Here is a 19,306-nt window from a genome sequence, read left to right as displayed (position 1 = left end):
CCTTTGGTTTTCTTCTTCTAATACCAGGTTAACGGATTAAAGACTTCATTGGGATTGTGAAGCCAGACCGATACTACTTTTATCGTAATTCTGTGATCTGATCTTGCATCTTCTATCGTAACAGTACAATCATATTGATTGGCTTGAGATCGTGAGAGTTTTTCCTATAGGCAAGATATAAAAAGTAATCACAAACACCTTCGTCTCATCGTTTGTGATTCCACGACATCTTGTTTCGCTACCATACGATTAAGATTGTTGTGAGGTGATTGATTAATCTAGGTTGTTCTTCGGGAATATAAGACCGGATTATCAATTGGTTCCTGTTCACCTTGATTATTATCAAAAGATGAAACAAAAACTTTTAGGGTTTTTCTGTGGGAGACAGATTGATCCTTTGATAGACTTGTCGGTGTGAGACAGATTTGCTTATTGTTAAAGCCTGCGATTTTGGGTCGTAATAACTCTTAGTTGTGGGTGAGATCAGCTAAGGGAATCAAGTGCGCAGTATCATGCTGGGATCAGAGGCGTAGGGAGTACAACTGTACCTTGGATCAGTGGAAGACTGATTGGGGTTCAACTATAGTCCAGTAAAAAGTTAGCTTGGAGTAGGATAGTGTCTGTTACGGCTTAATACAGTGTGTATTCAATCTGGACTAGGTCCCAGTATTTTTCTGCATTTGTGGTTTCCTTGTTAACAAAATTTTGGTGTCTGTGTTATTTCTATTTCCGCATTATATTTTTTTATATAATTGAAATACTACAGGTTGTGCGTTTGAATCAATCAATTGGAAATCCGACCTTTGGCTGTTGATTTATATTGATTGATCCTTGGACATTGGTCTTTGGTACCGTCCAAGTTATTCCTTGTGTTTGATTAAAGACTCGCTGATTTTTATTAGATTGAGTAAATCAAAACAAGAGAGAGATATTAACTCCTTGAGATACTTTTACCTAGATTGAGTCTGATTGTCTAGTTGATTCTCTAGAAAGTGTTTCGGAGCTAGTCCATACAGATTGCTAAGCGAAATAATGGATGGTGTTGTTAGACCCCCGCTTTTTCAGTACTAAATACACCACCAAGAATCACCTTATTTGATTCATCATCTGAGTCAGATATAGGATCAACAGGTGTCTCAGCCACAAGAGCATAATTTCCTGTGAAATCTCCAGGAAGAGGCTCATCAGTCATATCATCAAGAGAAACTATGAGAGCATTATTTTCCTGATAGTATTACTTACTTGGGCATTCCTTTTGAACATGTACAAACTCACAACATTTAAAGTACTGAAGAGGTAGTTCATCTTGAGAAGAAGATTAACCCTGAAAGTTGGATCTATAAACTCGTTTTCCGAATCATCTTTCTCTCCGTCTCTTGAGAAGATTTCTGACATGTTGCGTGATCATAGACATGTTATTGTCTAATTCATCGTGATCTTCCTAGCATTCATCAACACAAGATAAGCTAACCTTTGGCGTACAAAATCTTAATTTAGTCACAGATTCTAGAGCGGGATTCTTCTCCTTAGCCGTGAGTTGCTCGTGAGATTTTTAACTTTCCTACGAGGTTGCTTCTGTAAAGTGTAGCATGATTGTTTCCTTCTGTGATGGCATGTTTCTTAGACTCGTATCGAGCTAGCAAAGATCTAAGAATTTTCACCACAATATCCCTTTCAGGAATATTCATTCCTATTGCATGACAAGCATTCACTATTTCAGAAAAGTTGTGATTAAATTCCTCAAACGAATCTTCGTCAGTCATACGAAGGTTTTCCCAGTCAGAAGTTAGCTTTTGAAGCATTATTTCTTTCTCTGTGGTAGTCCTTTCAAATACTATTTCTAAGATTTACCAAGCTAGCTTCGATATAGTGCACGCATTCATCTCATCAGAGTTGTGTTTAGCATCACTGATTTCGGCATCACCATATGTAGCTATATCTTTCAAAACAACAGTTGTCCATTCTTCAGACATTGGAAGATTGTATCCACTTATAACAAGATCACATGTTTGGACATCACGAGCTTTTAAGAAGGATCACATAACTATTTTCCATAGTAAGTAATTTGTGCCATTTAAGGCTGGTGGTACGTTAATGGAGATTGCACTCTTGTCCATAATTCAGATTGCTAAAAACACATATTTTTTAGGTCTAAAGATGTTTGTCTTCTCTGATAACAATTAAAAAGGAAAGGGTACTAAGTGTAGCACTAAATTTTTCGGTCGGAAACCTGTATGGAGAAAACCTAATACAATTACAAGTAGACCACAATATGTATTTAAACTTTATATCTCTATATCTTCTCAATCAGAAAGTATAAACTATGAAGTTCGTGAACCTGATTGTTAATTAGAGTACTTGGACGATATCAAAAATCAATATCCAAGATCAATCCAGTCGTATCCAAATAATTCATTTTGAATTCTGCCAAGTATTAAACTTGTTATTTATCTTTCAAGATACGAATTCTACAAGAAACAAGTCTCATATTCTCGATCACAATTATGTGGATGTATCAACTAAGATTGAATATGTCCTACTTGTGTAAATTTAATTATAAATATAAACAATATAATGCGGAAAGGGAAAAAACACAAGACACCAGAAGCTTCGTTAACGAGGAAACCAACTACTGAAAAACCCCGACATCTCATCCAGATTTGAATTCTCAACTGTATTAATCCGATATAGAAACTAGCCTACTATCAGACTTCAGAATGGAATATAGTTGAGAACGAATCCGCCCTCCTTGAGGTTCAGTTACAGTGGCACTCTTTACGTCTCTTACACCTCGCAAGTCTCTACGCAATTGATTCCAGCCGTCCTTTACAACCTAAGAGATTCTTCAACCTAAGTGAAGATTTTTTATACCAATACGCCTCTAACTGATAAGCCTATTTGATTTCCCATTATATCAAAGATCAAGGCTTAGAAATCTGTTTGCAATAGACAAAGCTAGCAAACCTCATAAATTCGGAACAGTTACACTCAGTTACATGAGAAGCCTGAATTCTTTACCACCTCTCAAGAAAAATCTTCAACTTATCAATTAAGAATAGTTTTCAGATATCTATCTTGAGGTATCACAAAGTGTGAGACGAAGAGAACTTTGCGATCACTATCTATCTTACCTGAAAGATATTACAAAAACCTCGATAACAGAAAAGCAAGATCAGGATATACGAACTATAAAGGTAAAAATAGTTGATCAGGATACACAAACTATCAAGGTATAAATAGTTTCCTGCCTTCACGAATATCCAAAGCAAATTCTTTTACTCATATACCTAATTGTGTTTCTCGGAGGAAGCATAAGCCTATAGAGGACGACTCTGGATATCAACTAAAACATAGAAGTGTTAGGAATTGATTTTCCAAGTTGATAGAGCATCTCTATTTATAGATGTTAAAGACCAAGGGTTGCTTAGAATTCAAGCTAAGATAACTTGAGATTCAAGTAAACACTTTCTCTGTTGAGACGAAACTCTAATTAGGTTTTCAAGTAAGCATGTGAGAATTGGTCTTGAAATCACATAAAGGAATATACATGGTGGGCGGGTCTGGAACAATATACAATAGAAAATATTCCTTTTGAACTATAAGTAATTTGATGTTCATTTAAACACTTAATATTTTAATCATGATACACATACAAGTGTCTTAGTAATCAATGATGTCTTAGAGGTGTTTATGAGATTCATAATAATGACGAACATAATTAAAAATATAAGTCTTTAAGCATCTGCTAAACTTTTATTGGGATCGTTGGTGAAATGGTTCGTGAACTGATAAGCAGTTCACGAGTCAGAGTGGAACGGTTCGTGAATCGGGTTCACCAACCCTACTCGGATCGTGAACTCAGATGGACACGGTTGGTGAACGGGGTTTGCCAAGTGTTAAGTTTTTTTCCACCAACATAAAAAATTTAGATCATCACGGTTCGTGAACAGTCCCCTTCTGAACTTAAGGTTTGCGAACAGGATCGCTAGCCTTCCCTGTATTTCAGAAACTCAAATATCTATGGTTTTCGAACTGGTTCACCATCCTATCCTGAGTTGAAATATCAGAAGTTCTGAATTTCTCTCTTTTGATGTTTGAAACATTCCGAAATGTTAAAATCATTGCTTGGGCTATATTTAAATTAAAAAAAACTATTTGATATTAACTGTTACAAAACAGTTTGTAACAGAACTTATACAAGAATTAATCCAAAAACTATTTGATATTTAAATTGATCCAAAAATTATTTTTTGAACAATGAATTGTTTCGAACTATATTGTTAAGGACGCTTGGGGTCATATTTCGAGATGATTAACAAGACAAGCTTGACTTGAAATTTATTTTTTGCAATAAATCTACTAGAAGTCATATGATATAGTCACGTGTAGATAGAATGGTGATGCATGTGAGTAAATAGAATGGTTCATTCTTCACATACCTTGTTGATTAAGTTCTCCAAATGTGTTCGTCGATCTTCAGTCTTCGAAGGTGATGTATGATACTCAACTACCGAATTCTAACCTAGTCTGAGACTTGACTTAGTAGACTAGAAATCAAGATATAGTTTTGTTCAACTAACATTGACAACAAGCTTGATATAGCAAAAATTGTGGGTTCAATCGAGCATGTTCTAACAACATGAATTTTCAAGGTCATTCTAGAATTACTTACAAAAATAATTTGAAGATGGGCTGGCGAGTTGTTAACAAGATATCATGTACGGGATCTATTAGAGCATTGCTTGGTTGATCCCACTAACCGTTGGTATGTCAAGTTTGGTTGGCATATTTTATCTCTAATACTTGAAGCTGCTTGATTAGATTACTAAAGTCAACTTCGTTAGTTTAGACTGGGAGCATTAAAAATGTTGAGACAAGCTCGTGTTACTATGAAAAACCTGAAGACATATCGATATCAATGTACACATCATCCTTCTATACGAGGTTAGTAATACAGACTTGACTTGTTTATATTTCTATATACGTTATTTTCGAGTCATTTATACTGAAAAAAATAACTTACAAAGTCATATATATATATATATATATATGCATCTTTAGTATTGGTGTCTTTATCATTACTTTATGCTAAAAATGTCAAGGAAATATATACTATTTGCTTCAGACAACTTAGGTATATTGGATTATGAAGTATAACGTCTATCTTTTGAACTTCATAATTACGAAATAACACTATTTGGTAATTCATTACTAGGTTAGTGTTTTGAACTTTAGGTTGATTCCATGCCTATAAAACTGTGTTTGGTTGCATTACTTTAAGGAAGTATACTTGCTTTCGTAATTTAAAAGGAATCAAAGGATATACTCTAGAACCTATCCCTTAAAAAGGGATCTATATACTAGGACCTTTCCCAAGGATTTATAGCTAGATCGATTCCTACATGGGGATATATAGAATGACTGATCCCTTACTTGGGGATCTATTATAGAATCCATCCCTAACAGGTTAACCAATTACAAATGTATTTACGGTTTGTATATCACTCTAGGGTTTGCATAGATATCGTAATATGATTTGGTTAACATGGAAAGTTCACAATTTCCACATAGTTTTGGAAAATTTACTAAACTCTTATTTCTTAATGTTCAAGTATTTTACTTGATTCTCAAGGTGAGATCCCAAACCGAAATATTCCATAATATCTTTTTGATATTTGGAATTTATGTCTTTAATTTCCCAGTAATTAAAGCATATTTCTGGATGATATATTAGTAAAGTATACTTATATGCTATCTAATATTGAGTTTTCATCCTTGAGAGATTTCGTTATATTATTTGGACAATAGTTGGAAGTGAGAACCAAAAATTGGTATTTATTGCATATCTTTTGATATTTTCAGTTTTGAAAATTCCTTGGATTTAATATTGAAGTTATTCTTATAAACTTATCCCACAGTACACACACTTTATTTTGTCGTCAGTGTAGGAAGCCTACTAGAAGTATTACTTGTAGTACTCACTCGGAGAGGAGAGTATCCTGATTAGGTGAATTCTCTTACATCCGCTTCATATAAAGACTTCCATAGGATCAATAAGCCTCTAGAAGTACCGTTGGTGGGAAACTATAATCGTATTGTTATTTTTGTTTTCAATTATTATAGTTGAACCTTGATAATCACTAGTTTGTTTCGTGATCAAGGATCGACAAAGTTCAGATCTGGTTTTAGATCTAAAGATAGGCTTGTGATCATCCATTGTTAACAGACCCCGTTTTGTGCATCATGGATTACAAGGTAATCAAGTTGTTTGTGCAGTTACATTAAAGACTGAAGATAACACGATTTTCGGCTTGGTATTATGATCTTTGTGATTATACTTCGTACACACTGGAAAGACGAGGGTACCTAAATATACCTCAATCTAAAACTTTTCCACCTATAAGTCCTTTCTCCGAAAGTGATTGTCTATGGACTGAGTCGAGACAATACAACAACTAGGTTCACACTTTGTGTAATCGTCTGTGGATACGAGATCGAGACAATACGACAACAAGATAACTTGCGTGATTGACTATGGATACAATATCGAGACAATACAACAAAGAAGTATGATTACTTGATAATAGGTTCGGACTTAACCAAACACTATAGGATTGCTATCAAGTAATTAGGAATTAACGTTTGTGTTTTTTACTTCTAATTCTAATAAATCAATTATAATTTCGGAAATAAAAAAGTAAAAGACACATCAAGATTTTGTAAACGAGGAAACCGAAAATACAGAAAAACCCCAGGACCTTGTCCATAATTGAATACTCTCATAATTAAGCCGCTATACAAAATCTAAACCAGCTTCGTATAGTTGAGACCAAACAACTAAACCTATAGTTCCCTGAGTATCCCTGCGCCTCCAACTTGCAATAAGTCACGCACTTGGAACAATTCCTTTAGTTCTTATTCCAAACAGTAAAGGAACAACAAATATGTTCGGTAACAACTCTTTTCGAACAACGTGATATGAGTTTGACAAAAGGCTCTTCCGTTTAACCAATAAACTCCTTTGTCGGGTTCTTAGATCAATCTATTTAACAACTACCAAAGTAATTGTTTAGATTGTGCAATCAATACTATGAATCACAAAAAAATTCATTGATGCCGATCTACGCAACTAATCAATCCAATCTATCAAAAGATAAACAGATTATAGTTGGATCCCCAGCCGATCAAGTTTTGTGCACACCAAAGATTACGAACTCAAATAAGAAATCTTCTTTGTCTTCAAATCTTCCATTGCTCTTAGGGTATATCGGAGTGAACTTGTTTTTCTAAATGTTGAAAGTGTTGAACAACATGTATATATTCTTTCTCTCCAACTGCTTGCCATTGTCAGAGACTATGGCGGCTGGTATCCCAAACCTGCAGATGATTTGTTCAAAAAAAATTTTAAAGACGTCCGTGTCTCTAATTCTCGCCAAAGCTATTGCTTCCACCCACTTGGTGAAATAATCCATAACCACGATAAGGTATTTTCTTTTTGATGTCCCTTCTATCAAAGGTCCAACAATATCAACCCCCTATTTGATGAATGGCCATGGGATGATGACTGAGTTGAGCTCCGTTGTTGGTTCCCTAATCTTCCTGGCAAAGCGTTGGCATCTTTCGCAGCGCTTAGCCACATTTTTTGAATCTTCGTCCATGCTCAGCCAATAGTATCCTTGCATCTTGGATTTGATTGCTAAGGACCTTCTTCCGCTATGGTTGCCGGCTTCTCCGTTGTATATATCATGCAGTATTTTCCTGCCTTCAGTTTGTGAGAGGCAACGCATCAGAGGTCCGAGAAATGACTTTATGTATAGTATCCCATCACGTAGGCTGTACATAACTGCCTTGGACTCGAGTATACGAGATTCTTTGACGTCTGCTGGTAAGGTACATTTATCAAGATACTGGTGAATTGGGATTCTCCAATCATCTTATGCTTCGTCTTCGTTGCTTTCGTCCGACATGGAAAGGTCTTTGTCAGACTCGTCAGCTTCGTTATCTGGCTCTTATATCCCTTCGTCTTCTTTCTCCTTTTCTGTTTCCACCATGGCCCGAGTTTGGACGACCATGGCTTCTCCAACGCCTGAGGTTAGCCCTTCTATCGAAGGTTCGTATATCCTTCCAATTTTCACGGAGGTGGTATTCCTGTCCCTCAGCATTGATGATATAAATGTTAAGGCATCAGCGTGTTTGTTGTCTTTCCGACAGACGTGTCTGAATGTGACTTTTTCGATCTTTGATGCATGCTCCTCTGCTGGCAGGCCTGGAAAAGGGTATAAAAATTATCCCCGGCCAAAAACTTGGTGGACCCGGAGATATGTATAAAATTAAAGCGCAGAAAAACGGGGGCCTACAGTAATACCGCAAGTGCACGGTCGTCGGTTGTAGCTCGTGCAAGTACGGGTCGATCCACAGAGATCGGGTGTGTTTTGAAGTGTTTATAGCTAATTGGGTTCCTAAATTGCTATTGGGCTATGAAGCCTTTTGGCTTAAATTGGGCTTTGAGTACTAATGGGTTTGTTCACAATAAAATGAACTGAGCTTGGGCTCAGTTGGTCTTTGAAATGTAAATGGGCTTTGGCCTTAACTTAGGCTTTTGATTAAGCCCACAGTTGGTTGAATTGGGCTTTGATTTTTAATGAGCTGGGCTTCAACTTTTGGTTCAAACCTGGGCTTGGTAACTGTGGACTGGGCCTTAGTCTTTTTGGAATGAGCTGAGCTTTGGGCTCAGTTGGATTGGCCTTTTCTTGGCTGCAGGAAGCAGAAGCAACACAAATGCTGCACAGCAGAAGGGCAGCAGCAGAGTTGTAGCAGGAGAGTGGAGCTGCAGCAGGAGAAGTGAAGGCAATGCAGCAGCAGTGGAGCTGCAGCAGACAAGGCAAAAAAGAAAATGCACAGCAGGAGAAAAACAATGCAGCAGCAGCACAAGTGCTGCACAGCAGCTGCAGGGCACAAGCAACAGCAACAGCAACAGCAGCTGCAACAGCAGTGCAGCAGAGAAAGCAGCAGCAACAGAATGTACAAGATGACTGCACAAGCAATAGAATGCAGCAAGAATAACAAGGCAGAGGCAGTGGAATAAGAGAAATGCAACAGAGTTGCAGCAAGCCAAAAGAAGTAGCAGCAATAGAAGTAAATCAGCAAATAAACATGGAAGTAAAACAGTGACAGAAACAAAGAACAAAGCAACTACAAGCATAAAACAGTGCAAGATGAACCAAGGCCTAAGCCAAGGGCAGGGGTGATAAAGAAACTGAAATGAAGCAAGGCTAGACTAAGGCATTCAGGAGGTATACTAAAAGAATGGGAAGAGAACTAGCTTGCTATGAGCACTAGTTTCTCCCAAAGCTCAATCAACACTGCAACCTAAGCATACACAAGGAATGGCAAGAAAATCAGCTTGCTATGAGCACTGATTTCTTCCATTGCACAATTAGTTCAAAGCTTCACAGATACCTAGCCTAGCATTCCATCAATTGTGACAGCAAATTAAACACAACATTACACAAACATTACATGGCAGTGAGCAACAACACATGTTAACAGGACAAATGTAACAGGAATGAATTGGAAATCAAACATGAAATTAAACAAGCACATAACATTAACAGAACATAACATAAGCACATTTAACAGTGACAAAGCAAGAAATTAAAACATACACATTTAACTGAAATTGAACTGAAACATGAACTGAGCTGAAACTGAAAATTAACAGGACATGAAAGTCCTGGATGTTGGCTACTCCAAGCATAAAGTTTCTACACCAATCCCACACCCATATTTATACCCAATACCCAATTAGGGTTTACAATCAAAATCCCCAAATTTCTCCAATGACAGTACAATTAGGGTTTCGAATTTTACTCACCAAACATGTGATTTGACACTTCAATCGTCGACCCATTATTTTCCTTGTTCACCTGCTCCGTCCCATGCCTCAATTGCATCTTTCCAACTCGTCCTATTTTATTGATTTCTTCCCTAGGTTTTTAGAGAGAAATTAGGGGAGAAAACCATATAATAGGAGGCTAGAACAAGGGGGTAATGAAGGAGAAAGATAGGGGTGATGATGGTGGAGGTGTGGTGGTGGTACGGTTCTGTTGAAGAAGGTGGTGAAGTTGCAGAGAGGAATGGGGGAGGTGAAGTCGATGGTTTGGGAGAAGGGTGCGTTTAGGTAGCTGGTATAGGGTTTGGTTGCTAGGGTGTTAGGCGGCTTCATCAAATTGGATGAACAGCGAGGATGAGCCGTGGGATGTGGAGCTGGTAGGTAGATCGGACGGTGATGCGGAGGCAAGCGGGGAGCGACCGTCGGATGAAGGGATACAACGAAACGAACGGTGCTAGATTAGGTTAGGTGCTGTAGTGTAAGGCGGGGATATCAAACTTTGATGAACAGCAAGGGAGAAACCGTTGGATTCAAATACCATCTAATCTGAAGGCTTGGAATTTCAGCGCTGTGGTGTTTGGCAGAGACTTCAGATTTTGATGCTCTATGAAGGAGCGACCATCGGATGCTTCTGAGAACTGATCTGATGGCTGAGAACGGAGGCGTTTTTGTGTGTAGAAAATGAGGTTGTGCGCACCATTCTTCGCGGCTTCCTTGCGTGATTTCTCCCGGCTTTTCACTACTTTTCTGCTCTTTTGCTCCGCAAGTCATCCAGACTTTATTTATTACCTAAAAATGCAAAATTAAGTAAGAAAAATATTTATTCTTGAAAACAATGAAAATACAGAATATGGGATAAAATGTAGAATTAACGCACAAAAGATGAGTAAATGCCAACAAAAAGGGATAAAATATATACAATATTTGGCACTCATCAAATACCCCCAAACCTGAATTTTACTTGTCCTCAAGTAAAACAAAACTAAGGAAATCCTAACTATACCACTGTCGCTGGTCTCTCGAATGCATTTAGCGTATGCACTAAGCCTTTTAAACCACTAAGTGTCCCTAGTGGACGAGTTGAAGTCTCGTGAAGGTTTACCAGAGGTGTGCCTACAAAACCTAAGGACAAAATATAAGCTCATATTCCATCAAATGTGACATGTGCAAAACAGTTAAGCTCACAGCAAAATGGAGATGTCAATCTAGCTATCGAAGGCACAATCCTAGCACTGATAACAAATAAAAGACATGTGATAAGAGTGTAAAGTGTATCTACACATGTGTAAAGAAAGATCTGAAGTTATGACTACTAATCACCAAGAGATAGTTTCTCAGGCTAAGAACTGAGGTCGAAATCTAGCTAGCTGTCCGGACTTTACGAGAATTGTGAATGAGTTGGAGGTATTTCACAATTACTCGCGTTGTACATCAATGGCATACACCCTCCTTGCTTATTACAATGAAACAACAAAAGATGATTATTTACATGACTCTTATTTACATTGACTATTCTCTTTTTATTTTTGGAACAAGAGAGGATGGAATTGAACAATACTTGATTTTTTTGATTTTTTTCTCTTTTTTTTTTTTTTTTTGAATATATACATCGTTTTTTTTTTTTTTTTTTTTTTTTTTTTTTTTTTTTTTTTTGAAGGAAACACTTTTGATACATATACAAAAGGAAACAAAAGATTACATGACACTTTGCAAGAGGTAGCCCTTTTTGATGCACCCAGTTAAATTCGATGGTTGTCTTTCTTAATGTAACCTCCACCTTCTATCCCAACCAACCAAAGAACAAGCTAGTCAAGTTTCGTTCAGTATTCTAAAGTGATTGGCAATCGTAACTTCCTATCAAACACCTTGAAGATCGAGGCCATACATGTATTGGTAGATCGTGCGCGTGCAAATTTCTTATCACTATGTGAATTGTGCTAGAATCAGGGTGCCTAAATATCTAGACTAAGACTCCTAATAATTACATATTTGCACAAGAGTCAACATTTCAAGGTAAATGAGCTCCATTTTTTATGTTTTTTTCATTTTTTTTAATTTTTTTTGAATTTTGATTTGTCAATTTTTTTTGGAATTTTTTCAAAAAAAGAAGGAGTTCGTTTTCAATTATGGCAAATTATCGTGGCATCTACTCTATACCCCCAAACCTAAACTAAACATTGTCCTCAATGTTTCAAAATATGGAAAGGATTAAAATGCAACATATGGAAAGGGACATGCTGAGTAGAGTAAAAGGAGAGGGAATACCCGATTTCGGCGAAAGCAGAATTAAAACTCCGTTATTTAAGGTAAAAATCCAACATATTTCAGCCGAGATCATATTGGATTAGCAAAATATACACAAAAGGAACAAAAAGGTTTTTTTAAAATTTTATCTACTGGATTATATACAAAAAATTCACCATACACTAACAATCTAAAGAGTTGAGGATCAACCCAAAAGAAAAAGTGTAGAGACATAGAAAGTTTCAAAACACTAAAATTGGACTTAAATGGGAGAAAAATAAAACTTTTTTTTTTTTTTTTTTTTTTTTTTAAGAAAATAAAATTTGGTTTTTGAATTGGGAGCAAGCCCACTGTTTGTCCTCTAATGGAATGAAGGCTGCGGCCCAAGAAACACTAAGTTTTAATTTTGAAAGTTTAATTTGGCCCAGTTGGTTAAGGCCCGACGTTTGTTTTAAAACTTTGGTTTCGAGGTCCACTCTTGAGTGGAATACAAGTCCACAATCGGTTATAAGCTCAGCTGGGTTTAAACCCAGAGTCCAAAATACAAGTCCAATGAAAGAATTTAAACAAGCCCACAAATTAAACAAACAAGCCCACAAATAAATTATTACAAACCCAACAGAAAATAAGAGAAGCCCAAAAATTGGCTTTAATATTACATGCCCACAATTAAAAATTGGAAGCCCACAATTCGGGTTCTCTTAAATGGGTTACCTTTTAAGCACAGCCCAGCTGCTCTGATATTGTTGCAAAAACCCAGTTGGGTTTTGGTTCTTTTCCTTGGTGGCGTCCCAGCAGAGAAAAACAGGTTCAGAACAGCAGGTCCAACAGCAAATGAAGTGAAGCAGATGCAGATGCAAATGCTATGCAATGAAATGCAAAAATAGCTAATAAAACAACAAGAAAAACACAGCACCAATCCCCGGCAGCGGCGCCAAAAACTTGGCAGGCCTGGAAAAGGGTATAAAAATTATCCCCGGCCAAAAACTTGGTGGACCCGGAGATATGTATAAAATTAAAGCGCAGAAAAACGGGGGCCTACAGTAATACCGCAAGTGCACGGTCGTCGGTTGTAGCTCGTGCAAGTACGGGTCGATCCACAGAGATCGGGTGTGTTTTGAAGTGTTTATAGCTAATTGGGTTCCTAAATTGCTATTGGGCTATGAAGCCTTTTGGCTTAAATTGGGCTTTGAGTACTAATGGGTTTGTTCACAATAAAATGAACTGAGCTTGGGCTCAGTTGGTCTTTGAAATGTAAATGGGCTTTGGCCTTAACTTAGGCTTTTGATTAAGCCCACAGTTGGTTGAATTGGGCTTTGATTTTTAATGAGCTGGGCTTCAACTTTTGGTTCAAACCTGGGCTTGGTAACTGTGGACTGGGCCTTAGTCTTTTTGGAATGAGCTGAGCTTTGGGCTCAGTTGGATTGGCCTTTTCTTGGCTGCAGGAAGCAGAAGCAACACAAATGCTGCACAGCAGAAGGGCAGCAGCAGAGTTGTAGCAGGAGAGTGGAGCTGCAGCAGGAGAAGTGAAGGCAATGCAGCAGCAGTGGAGCTGCAGCAGACAAGGCAAAAAAGAAAATGCACAGCAGGAGAAAAACAATGCAGCAGCAGCACAAGTGCTGCACAGCAGCTGCAGGGCACAAGCAACAGCAACAGCAACAGCAGCTGCAACAGCAGCTGCAGCAGAGAAGCAGCAGCAGCAACAGAATGTACAAGATGACTGCACAAGCAATAGAATGCAGCAAGAATAACAAGGCAGAGGCAGTGGAATAAGAGAAATGCAACAGAGTTGCAGCAAGCCAAAAAGAGTAGCAGCAATAGAAGTAAATCAGCAAATAAACATGGAAGTAAAACAGTGACAGAAACAAAGAACACAGCAACTACAAGCATAAAACAGTGCAAGATGAACCAAGGCCTAAGCCAAGGGCAGGGGTGATAAAGAAACTGAAATGAAGCAAGGCTAGACTAAGGCATTCAGAAGGTATACTAAAAGAATGGGAAGAGAACTAGCTTGCTATGAGCACTAGTTTCTCCCAAAGCTCAATCAACACTGCAACCTAAGCATACACAAGGAATGGCAAGAAAATCAGCTTGCTATGAGCACTGATTTCTTCCATTGCACAATTAGTTCAAAGCTTCACAGATACCTAGCCTAGCATTCCATCAATTGTGACAGCAAATTAAAACAACATTACACAAACATTACATGGCAGTGAGCAACAACACATGTTAACAGGACAAATGTAACAGGAATGAATTGGAAATCAAACATGAAATTAAACAAGCACATAACATTAACAGAACATAACATAAGCACATTAACAGTGACAAAGCAAGAAATTAAAACATACACATTTAACTGAAATTGAACTGAAACATGAACTGAGCTGAAACTGAAAATTAACAGGACATGAAGTCCTGGATGTTGGCTACTCCAAGCATAAAGTTTCTACACCAATCCCACACCCATATTTATACCCAATACCCAATTAGGGTTTACAATCAAATCCCCAAATTTCTCTAATGACAGTACAATTAGGGTTTCGAATTTTACTCACCAAACATGTGATTTGACACTTCAATCGTCGACCCATTATTTTCCTTGTTCACCTGCTCCGTCCCATGCCTCAATTGCATCTTTCCAACTCGTCCTATTTTATTGATTTCTTCCCTAGGTTTTTAGAGAGAAATTAGGGGAGAAAACCATATAATAGGAGGCTAGAACAAGGGGGTAATGAAGGAGAAAGATAGGGGTGATGATGGTGGAGGTGTGGTGGTGGTACGGTTCTGTTGAAGAAGGTGGTGAAGTTGCAGAGAGGAATGGGGGAGGTGAAGTCGATGGTTTGGGAGAAGGGTGCGTTTAGGTAGCTGGTATAGGGTTTGGTTGCTAGGGTGTTAGGCGGCTTCATCAAATTGGATGAACAGCGAGGATGAGCCGTGGGATGTGGAGCTGGTAGGTAGATCGGACGGTGATGCGGAGGCAAGCGGGGAGCGACCGTCGGATGAAGGGATACAACGAAACGAACGGTGCTAGATTAGGTTAGGTGCTGTAGTGTAAGGCGGGGATATCAAACTTTGATGAACAGCAAGGGAGAAACCGTTGGATTCAAATACCATCTAATCTGAAGGCTTGGAATTTCAGCGCTGTGGTATTTGGCAGAGACTTCAGATTTTGATGCTCTATGAAGGAGCGACCATCGGATGCTTCTGAGAACTGATCTGATGGCTGAGAACGGAGGCGTTTTTGTGTGTAGAAAATGAGGTTGTGCGCACCATTCTTCGCGGCTTCCTTGCGTGATTTCTCCCGGCTTTTCACTACTTTTCTGCTCTTTTGCTCCGCAAGTCATCCAGACTTTATTTATTACCTAAAAATGCAAAATTAAGTAAGAAAAATATTTATTCTTGAAAACAATGAAAATACAGAATATGGGATAAAATGTAGAATTAACGCACAAAAGATGAGTAAATGCCAACAAAAAGGGATAAAATATATACAATATTTGGCACTCATCATCTGCTAACTTTAGGTATGAAGACAATATCGGATCCAGAGTTTGATATTTGAGCTCGATTTGTCTAATGACTAGATGTGAGTCACTAGTCAAACGAACATCTGATACGCCTAGATCCTGTGCCAAGCGTAGACCGTGTATGACCGCCTCATACTCCGTGATGTTGTTAGTGTATTGTTCGAATTCTAAACTGAATGCATAGATGAGTCGATCTCTAGTAGGGGTTGTTATCACAATCCCTATGCCTGCGCCTTCTCCGTTAGAAGAGCCATCTGCGAATATCTCCCACCTTCGTAAATTTTATGGCTCCAAGATGTCTTCTGGTTCCGGCTTATCCTCCTCCATTCCTGGGATGTCGTCTATTTCTGCTTCGTCGTTGAGAGGTAGGTCCGCTAGGAAGTCCGCTAAGATTTTTGTTTTCTCAGCTTTCCTTGTCTCGAAGATTATGTGAAGGTGTTTGATCATGGCACTCCATTTCGCTACCCTTCCAATCTTTTCCGTGTTGTCCAGGATTTGACTTATCTGAGCTTTTGTGAAGACTCGGATGGTATGTGCATCAAAATATATCCTTAGTTTCTGTGTTGCCACTACTAAGGCATATATGAGCTGCTCCACCTTGGTATAGTTACGCTCCGCTGAACTGAATGTCTTGCTAATGTAGTATACAGGCTTTTCTCCTTGCCCCTGGTCTCGTATCAATACTGCGTCACAGTGTAGCTTGTTGCTGCTAAGTATAAGATGAATATCTCACCTGGCTCCGGTTTCTGCAGGATAGGTACTGATGCTAAGTACACTTTGATCTTGTGAAAGGCTTGTTCACATTCTTCGGTCCATGTAAACATGTTTCCTTTCCTTAGCGTATCGAAAAATGCTTTGCATTTATCCGACGACCTTGCTATGAATCTTTCAATGGAAGCCAAGATTCCATTAAGCTTTTGCACTCCTTTTAAAGTTTGTGGAGATGGCATCTCTACTATTGCTCTGACCCTTTCAGAGTCTACTTCTATTCCTCGCTTAGTTACCAAGTATCCCAAGAATTTTCCTGAGGTTACTCCAAACGTGCATTTCTCCGGGTTCACCTTCATGTGGAAATTTCTCATGGCTTCGAATATCTCCCTTAGGTATGACAGGTGGTTTTTTGCTTCTTTGCTCTTGACAAGCATATCGTCCACGTAGACCTCTAGTATCGTTTTGTGAGTACGTTTTTGTAAAAAAAAATTGTAAATCTGTAATAAGGTACGTCTTTAGAGGCTATGAACTCAAAAAACATACACAAATAGCGGATGGACAAATCACTAGAGAGTGAGATTCATCGTTTTGGAACACAGATCCCTTCGTTTCAGAAGATACATAAGTTAAAGGTAAAACTATGTCTAAACTCAAGCTCGTGAGCAAAACACTGTGGGCGCCAAACTGTGACTACTCGTTTTCCCATAGTCTACGTAATGTATACAACTCAGAGAATCAGAAGCTAAGTAGTATCGATACCTCTGTTGAACTGATAATGCTAAGTAGTAAAGGATATTAAAGATCACAATAATAACAAAGAACTCAAATATAATGTAAAAGCTTCTAATTTATCATGAGACACAAGAGATTACGTGGTTCGACATTTGTCTACGTCCACGGGGTAATGAGTGATTGTATTGTATTAAGTATGATGGTCACAAAGATCTTAAATGCTTCCCAAAGTAATAGAGAGAACTCAAGTTGAAGTAAATACTTAAGTTCTAAACATTAAAGAGGTATAAGCTTAAGACTAGATCTTCTCTCCTAGATATTGAATGCCCTTATTTTGTTGGTGAGGCTTGGTATTTATAGCCCCTTATGCTCCAGGTATATCTTTGTTGCCTTTGGGTCCATCGTCTGCTGATATACCTTTCGTACACATTGTACCTTCGTTCACCGCTCGCCTAATCCAGTCGAACCTTTCCACCTCAGCTGACCCACGTTCCTTCGGGAAGTCCCCAACATTAGTATAGGTTGTACCTTCGTTCACCGCCAGATTCTACCAATCGGGTTCTGCCACATAGTCTCTCTCCACGTGCTTTGGTTATGCGTGTAGATATGGGATTTGACCATTTAATGCTGATTAGATATCCCATCTATATTTGTCCCTTCGCAAGCTGCCTCCTTGTAGACTAAGATTTTACTCTTCTGATCTCAACCGTCGAGGCATCCTTCCTTGGGACGAGATAAAGTAGATCTACGAAGGTATAGTTTGTTAATCAGGCTTCTCTGTATAACGAGGGCTACACAATTAACTTCTGAATGCGTCTACTAAGATCGTGACACGTGTCCTGCAGAATATTGGTATTCAAAGTTTGCCACTTTTCTTTCATATTCTACCGTTTAGTGGGATTGGAAGAAAAATTCCGTTACGCCGCTATTTCGCACGTACCGATTGGGTGGTCCCTTCATGTCCCTTCATGCAATAACTTCCCCTTGAATTTCGGGACATCCAAATTTTTGGATTCTTAAGCCGCCTATAAGAAGGACACAAAGAGAAGGAATTTTCATTATTTCCTTTTCTTTTTCGTCGAACTGTCGCTCTCCATCTCTTTCACTGAGATTTTTCTCCTGCTGCTAATTGCCCCATCTTCTCTTTGATTTCTCAAGACTCGGATTCAGTCTCTGTTTATACAAGTAAGTGATACTTTCTTTCCACTGTTGCCTTCATATTTCTCCATGCATGATTCTGTTTCTCCTCTTTTAATTGTTTGGTGTTGTTGTGGTGCTTGCATGTAAGAATTGTAGTTCCTTTCCCTTTGTTCATGTTGTATGAGAACTTGAGTTTCATCCTGTTTCGGGTTTTGATGATAATTCCGCCATGATCTTTCTTCGTCTGCATCTTTGATTATGTGATGAATGATCTTCGATTTTGCCCTATGACGGGTTTAAATTTGCTTCCCTTGGTTGGTTTAGTAAAACCCATGCCCAAAGTACGTTGGTTTTTCCCCCCAATTTGCTTTTTAGTCGACTGTGATTTTCCATCCGCCATTGATGATGAACTGTTTTCCCTGTTGATGTTAGGACATATGAGACTTCCGAAGAAGCCTACGCGCAAGGGTCCGAGGACCTCTTTGTCAACTGATCCTCCTCCGCGGATGGATCATCCTGATGCTACACCATCTCCGCCTCCTGAGGACACTGAGATACCTGCTGGTACGAATGTGGCTCTGATTCCTGAGGATGCTGAGGATCCTGGGGTTGAAGAATTTGTTGTTGAGGACCTTCCGCCTCCTCCTCCTCATTGTGAGCTTCATAGGCTTCAATTGCACGACAAGGATAGATTTGCTCATCTGTCCATAGCCGAGATCACCAAGTCTTTTCGTCTTCATAAGTTTGAGATCTCCTTTGTCGATGGTCCTGATGTTCTCGCCGAGTCCTTGATCCGGAGTTTTCCTTATAATAAAAATAACCTCTTAATCAGTGTTGGTCAGTTGGTTGTTGGTATGCTCCTCCCTTTGTTCACTAGAAAGGATCCCTTCTACTACGACGTCTTGTCTTCCAGGGATGACCCGGTAAATAAGACTCGGGTCCGAAGAGTTATGCAGTATACTGGAAATTTTTGGCGTGCCCTTCGCGAAAGCTGGTACCGTAGCAAGGGTAAAACAACCCTGGAGTCCTATGATCCCTTTGTTGAGGGGAGATCTAA

The sequence above is a fragment of the Papaver somniferum genome, chromosome 9 (genome assembly GCF_003573695.1).
Source record: "Papaver somniferum cultivar HN1 chromosome 9, ASM357369v1, whole genome shotgun sequence".
Lineage (NCBI taxonomy): Eukaryota > Viridiplantae > Streptophyta > Magnoliopsida > Ranunculales > Papaveraceae > Papaver > Papaver somniferum.
This window is presented reverse-complemented; position numbering follows the sequence as displayed.